The sequence below is a fragment of the Pituophis catenifer genome, unplaced genomic scaffold (assembly GCF_029215685.1).
Source record: "Pituophis catenifer annectens isolate HBS135680 unplaced genomic scaffold, rPitCat1.0.hap2 SCAF_8, whole genome shotgun sequence".
Lineage (NCBI taxonomy): Eukaryota > Metazoa > Chordata > Lepidosauria > Squamata > Colubridae > Pituophis > Pituophis catenifer.
In genome coordinates, this window is record NW_027256888.1 from 58,095,646 (window position 1) to 58,102,822 (window position 7,177).

The following is a 7,177-nucleotide window of genomic DNA, read 5'->3' on the forward strand; positions in this document are numbered from 1 at the left end:
CCAGGGTCCACAAGACAGACTAAAGTACAACAAACATCTCCTTGCAAAGGGAGCACGAAGAAAGAATTTGAAATCCACAGTATTTTAAAACCCAAACAGAGAAATGGCCAACTGACCTGTGAATAAGGGAATCACTTTACATATCTACAACTTCTTGGGCTTAAGTGCTTTAAACTGGGGGGGGTGGGGGAACAAGAAAGCATTCTAGCTTTAAATTAGAGGAAAGAGACAGAATATTAGATACAATAACTGAGTTCTATGATAGTCAATCAATCAGAATAGAACTGGAAGGGACCTTAGAGGTCTTCTAGTCAAACCCCCTGCTCAAACAGGAGACCCTATACCAATGGTATACTATTTCAGATAGGTGGCTGCCCAGTCTTTTCTTAAAAACCTCCAGTGATTACAACTTCTGAAGACAAACTGTTCCACTGATTAATTGTCCTCAATGTTAGGAAGTTTCTCCTTAATTCCAGGTTGCTTCTCTCCTTGATTAGTTTCCATCCATTGTTTCTTTTCTTGCCTTCTGGTCCTTTGGAAAATAAGTTGATCCCCTCTTCTTTGTGGCAGCCCCTCAAATACTGGAATACTGCTATCATGTCACCCTCTAGTCCTTTTCTCTAATCTGGCCATACCCAATTCCTGCAACCATTCTTCATATATTTGTCTCTAGGCCCTTAATCATTTTAGTTGCCCTTCTTTGTTCTTTTTCCAAAGTCTCAGCATCTTTTTTTGTAACGTGGTAACCAAAACTAGATACAGTATTCCAGGTGTGGTCTTACTAAGGATTTATAAAATGGTACCCTGTTTCCCCGAAAATAAGACCCAACCGGAAAATAAGTCCTAGCATGATTTTTCAGGATGCTTGTAATATAAGCCCTACCCTCAAAATAAGCCCCAGTTAAGATTGTCAGCCAGATGGTGCATTTAGTACCGTATTTCTCCCAAATAAAACCTAACCAGAAAATAAGCCCTAATGCGTCTTTTGGAGCAAAAAAATTAATATAAAACCCGGGAAACATGGTACTAATATAAATATATGATAAGTTCATGTACTACATAGGAGTTGGAAGATAGCAACCTCTACTTTCCCCCCAGCCAATAAACAGGAATGCATCAACTTCCCTTGTAAGAGATCACATTGAAAGCGCTTCTTAAAAAATACAGAGCTGCCAATGAACGTGGCATTCTTTTGTTGGCTGGAATTCTGTAATATCCAAGCTTAATATATGTGATGGAATCCGGGAAAACTCCCCCAATTTTTAATGCATAGTGTTCCCAATTTGGTTAACTTCTTATGTGTTGAACTTCATTTTCCATGATTCCCTAAACAACATGACCAAAAACTGCAGGGTGATAATGGGAAATGAATCAGGTTAAGAAAAACTAGTCTACAGATAGTCCCTTTAAGACTAGAATGCTGTGCTGTTGTGAGTTTCTCCACCCAAGAGTAGAACATGAGTGGGAAGGGAAAATGTCATAAATGTCATAAAAAAGCATATGATTTTGACAGAAACCCAAGTATTCCTGAGGTGAAGTTTCCTTCAATACAGTTTTTAATTTGTCTCTATATTTGTTAATTTTTCATCTTTAAATTCAAGATAGTTCATATAATCTAAAAAGTTTAAACTTCTGCACTCAGTTTATGAAGTTGCCCCCCCATGCAACCAAGTTTTCTAAAGCAGTATGTGTACAATCTCTGAGACTATATTAAAAAACAATGAACTTCGAAGTAGATCATAAATAGTTCATAAATGCTTCTGTCATAATAGATTTCTCTACAAGCAAATGCAGCAAAACTGATTTTCTTTTGCAATACATCATCACAGAAAAATCCTACATTTTATATTGTTAGAAACTGAATTTCACATTCTGAAAAGCCAATTAGATTACCTAAGCCCTTTTATTCTTTTTTTTAAAAAAATTACCCTAATTTTGATCTCAGGTTACACTATTTAATTCCAGAGACCAATAAATGGGGAACAAAGACTTGAAGAGTTCTATGTGGAGGCTGCATTTATGGATTAATCCCAACAGGGAACAAGTAAAGCTCTTCGCAGGCGCCTTCACTGGGATTTAGCACAGTCAATTGAGGAAAAGCGATTGTTATTTATGGCTACTGGTGTTTTGACTTTCAAATAAATATTTTAATTATTTTAAATGCCACACCAAAAATTCCTTGTTCTTTGAATGGAGATCTGTGGTGGCCCCGAAATAGATGCAGCTGTAATTATACAAATCTTTTTGTTATGTTAGGATTCATTTGCAGAGCCAAATGGGGAATGAGTGATGCTTGAATTACTAGGGGATCTGGCAGCTGCAGGAAACACAAAGCTCATTATTACCATTAGCAGTTCCCTCATTTCCCTTTGGGGAAGGTAGGCTTCTCTTCTTCTTCTTTAAAGTATTCAACTAAAGGTTCTAAAAAAAAGGACTCTGGCTTTCAAGCATCAGAAAATTAATTATTTAAACATGGAGAGTCACAGGCTTTCCTTACGTGTGGTGAGTCCTTTCTTTGCTCCAAGTCTCCATCAGGACTATCTTGAAGGATTATGCAGGCATGGAGTGAGACCAGTATGGAACTGCTAACACTGTTCTAAAACCATTCTGAAATAACATAGTTTGTTATCCTGCTTTTTAAGTTGGTTTCTTTATTGCTTCATGTAGCTTTATTTTTTAAAACATTTTAACAGATGGTACACCACACAAAGAATGTCTGTTTTAGGTAAAGGTAAAGGTTCCCCTCGCACATATGTGCTAGTCATTCCCGACTCTAGGGGGCGGTGCTCAGCTCTGTTTCAAAGCCGAAGAGCCAGTGCTGTCCGAAGACATCTCCGTGGTCATGTGGCAGGCATGACTAAACACCAAAGGTGCACGGAACACTGTTATCTTCCCACCAAAGATGGTCCATATTTTTCTACTTGCATTTTTTAAGTGCTTTCGAACTGCTAGGTTGGCAGAAGCTGGGACAAGTAACGGGAGCTCATCCCGTTACGCGGCACTAGGGATTCGAACCGCTGAACTGTCGACCTTTCGATTGACAAGTTCAGCGTCTTAGCCACTGAGTTACCGCGTCCCTTGCCATATCTGTTTTAGGATGGTATAAAAGAACAATCAGTCTATCAGATATTTTGCTTCTTATTCAAGAAACTTCTTGGATGAGAAGTGAAAAGTCTTCAAGCAAAACAAAGAAAGAAAGTCCAGTTGCCTTTTGAAAAAGCACCTTTTGAGACAACCATGACTTGAATGACTGAGAATCTCCATAGACAATCATTCTACCAATTTAGATCAGTGATTTGGTGCAATGCATTGCATTGCCCTGCAATGGGAAGACCCAAGTCTATGTCCCTTCATGATTACAAAGCTCACAAGGCAATTTGAGGCCAGTTTTTCTCAGTCCAACCTCCCTTACCGGATTGTTATTAGAATAAAATTAGAAAAGTTCTTACAGAAAAAGCTTGTGTAAAGCATGGCTACTTGGTTCATGGGGATCAGAGGTGGTATTCAGCAAGTTCTCATCAGTTCTGGAGAACTGGTAGTGGAAATTTTGAGTAGTTCGGAGAACCAGTAAATACCACCTCTGAGTGGACCTGCCCCCCATCTATTCTCTGCCTCCTGAGTCCCAGCTGATCGGGAGGAAATGGGGATTTTGCAGTAACCTCCTCTGGAGTGGGGTGGGAATGGAAATTTTACAGTATCCTTCCCCTACCATGCCCACCAAGCCATGCCACATCTACCAAGCCATGCCCACAGAACTGGCAGTAAAAAAAATTGAATCCCACCACTGATGGGGATTGCCTTGCTTCCAATAGCTAGAACAGTGTTTTTCAAACTAGGCCACTTTTAGATTTATGGACTTCAACCCCAGAATTGCCCAGTCAGCATAAAGAACTTTGACTGATGAATTCTGAGGACTAAAATTCACACATCTTAAAGTTGCCAAGTGTGCAAAACACTGAGCTAGACAATCTACTTTGAGCTATGATATAAAGAAATAAGATATCAAAGAGAACCTCTGTGTTTTAATTAGCCATTTCACCAGAAGTGCCAGGAAAGAGAGTCTTCTGCCCATGCCAGAACAAAGAATTGAGCAGAATCAGCACAAAGATGAAGTATAACATAATTTAATAAAATTAAATTCATAAAATTAAATTATATAAAGATCATAGTGTTTTACCAAAGTTAGACATGTTTTCAAGTATCAAAAAAAGAAAGGAAGCTGTATTCACCCATAGTATTTGCCTGGAAGGACCAGCTTTAATTATAGTATTGCACACAAATCAGGAAACCAAGGCAGTTCAAATGAATAAATGGATTTATTGCAAGCTTAAGCTCTCGACAAGAATCTGAACTACTAATGGTCAAAGCAAATTGGCGGTAGATGGAATTCAAGGTCAGCTGGACTTAGAGGTCTTATGGGCGTGAAGAGACTCAAGACTGATGATGCATTTTACCCCTCCCTTGGATTTAGCCTGGTCGTCTCCCACAATTGCATGGTGCATGTTACTATATCAGAACCAAGCTTTTAATTTTAGAGCCAAAATGAGAACAAGTCAAGATTCAAAAGTTGTTTGTTACCTATGGAATACATTTCATATTTCTTCTTCTTTAAGGACAGTCAATGGATAATCTACATGCTAGGGTCTATTTGTCTGTGTAGGAACAATTCCCTGTGCAGACATCTGTATTATAATCAGGTTTCTCCATCCCAATCCTGGTAACTCAGGTCTATATTCAGTGTAAAATGGTTAAAATTTCACAAATTTATCAATTTTGATACTGCACTCAGACCCAAGTTTTTTGGGAAAAATGGTGAAATGATGGGGTGTTTTTTTTTTGATACCTTAAAGCAAACATGCATGAACATCAGAATATGATGAAATAAACAAGTTGCTATTTTTATTATTTTATTCGGGGCTGGAAATGGTGTGTTGGTACCATCTAGAGGCTGTCAATACAATAGAATCGTCTATGGCAGTGTATCATGAGAACTCATGCTATTAAAATTCTGTTGCAAATCAAAAAACAGAAAAAGAATTGTCAGTATTGCATCAGATAACAATTTTACAATCACATGAATAGCAAAGTTATTTCAGTTATAGAGTAGTGGAATAGATCGGAACAATGTTATAAAAGCTTGTAAACAAAACTGCAGATGAAGTCTATCATCAGGGAATGGCAGCCAATATTGTAACAAATATAGAGCCCAATTTTTATTTGTTGTAGCAATAATGGAGTGGAGGTTGCAGTCATCTCTCTCCCCTCTGATATTAGTTGAAAAAACATTTTTAGAGAATGATCAACTAATGCATCCAATGTTCAGCCTCACTGCAAATTATCTTCCCTTTCCTACTGCACTTTGAACTGCGTGCTTATTAAAGCTACTTTGAACCCGTGTCATTACGCTACAGTGCGTTTTGTCTCTATTCTTTTAAAAGGGTGGGCTTTGCTCTCTTTGGAATTGAATAGCAAAAATCCTGTGGTTCTGTCAAGGGGAGAAGGACTGAGCCCCAAACACATGGCCTTTCCAAAGGTCAGATTTAATTTTTTTATTTTCACGATAATGAGCCTTCTCCCCATTTTCAAATCAGGAAAACCCCATTTTATTTGCACTTTCTTCACTTTTCATCAGAAATTACATTTAAAGCAGAATCAAGGGTCTGGGAGGAACGGAACTACCAGCTGTTTAATTTTGGAGGCATTATTAAGACAAGTAAAAATTAGCATTGTTGGCCTCTCCCTATTTGTTGTGTTCTGTATTTTTGCTTTGATTTACTTTGCAGAGTTTTGTGAAATAAATACTCAGCCACTCTTTGAGCTCACAGTTATAACAGTAGAAGATATGAAGCCTTCCTCCTTCTCCTTCTTTTCCTCCTGGCAATTTTTGTTGCTTTTCACTCTTGTAATAGACGTAATATTCCACACAGCACGGAATCAGTGTAACACAATGATCTAATGTGTGATGAGCCAGCCAATTTGCTCATAGTCCTATTTCCATCTGATTTGGGGACTGCAAGGCTCAAGGCTTCCTTTTTTCTGTATTGCTCAGTACACCAAATGACCCCAGCAGTATTAAAATAAGGAAAACCCTGACCAAGAAAAGCCTCTCTGAAGACAAGCTTACTTGTTAATATGCAGCTACATGAAAGGCTTTCTTTTCTCCTATACAACCATTGGTGTGTGTGTGTGTGTGTGTGTGTGTGTGTGTGTGTAAATTGCAGGGGGCTCATTGGCATAAATCTTGGCTGCGACCTCTGAGGTAAACGGGATTTACATTACTTTCTGACAAGAATTAAATGAAGGCCTTGTGACTATATGAACAGCCTTCGAGACTGCAACAGATGGGCATGAATGCGCTCCCTAGGCAAACTATCAGTGACATCTGTGTCCCCCAAATTCTGGTGGTCTCGGCCAATTAACAGGCAAAATGAGGGAAAGGGGAGGGGGACCAAGAGGGGATGGTCCTACCCCACCCCCTTTCCTCAGCAAAAGCTGCAGCAGAAATACTTGTGAAAGGAGATCAACAATAGTCTAGAGCAATGTAGAAATTGTTTGCAGAAATAATATAGATAAGCTTGGAATGAGATGAATACATTTTAGTAGATATTAGTTCAGGACCAAGGTCCCTTTATAAAACAAATCTCCCCAACTTCCAGAGAACTGTAAATTTATAGAAATGTGGAAAGATACAGAATTTAGCTTGGTAGCTCGAAACAGAGGTAGGAACACTGGAAATATCTTGATCCTCCAATTGCCCTAAAATTTGCAGATTTCCTGCATTTCTATATGCATCTAGCATGTTTCCAGAAATTGGATCCAGCTGTTGTGGATACTGATTTGACAGGGGTGCCCAGCCTATGGTCCCAAAGCTACATGTGGTCAATGAAAAGCTTGGTGGGTGGCCTCTAGAAACCCCTGCAAAATTTGCCACTAAAAGGCATTTTTCAAAAGGACAGAAGGGGGAAATAATCAGACAGATGAGTTTACTTGAATACTTTAATTTTGCTCCAATTACACTAAGTTAAGGTTGGGCCCTTGATCCACCACATTTTTTTGCCGTGGTCTCACAAATCTTTTTGGTATATGACCTCTGGCATAGCATTTAACAGCCAAGAATAAATACCCCTCAAAATTATGATTCCAGTATTATAACATGATCCTTCCTTCTATTTATCCA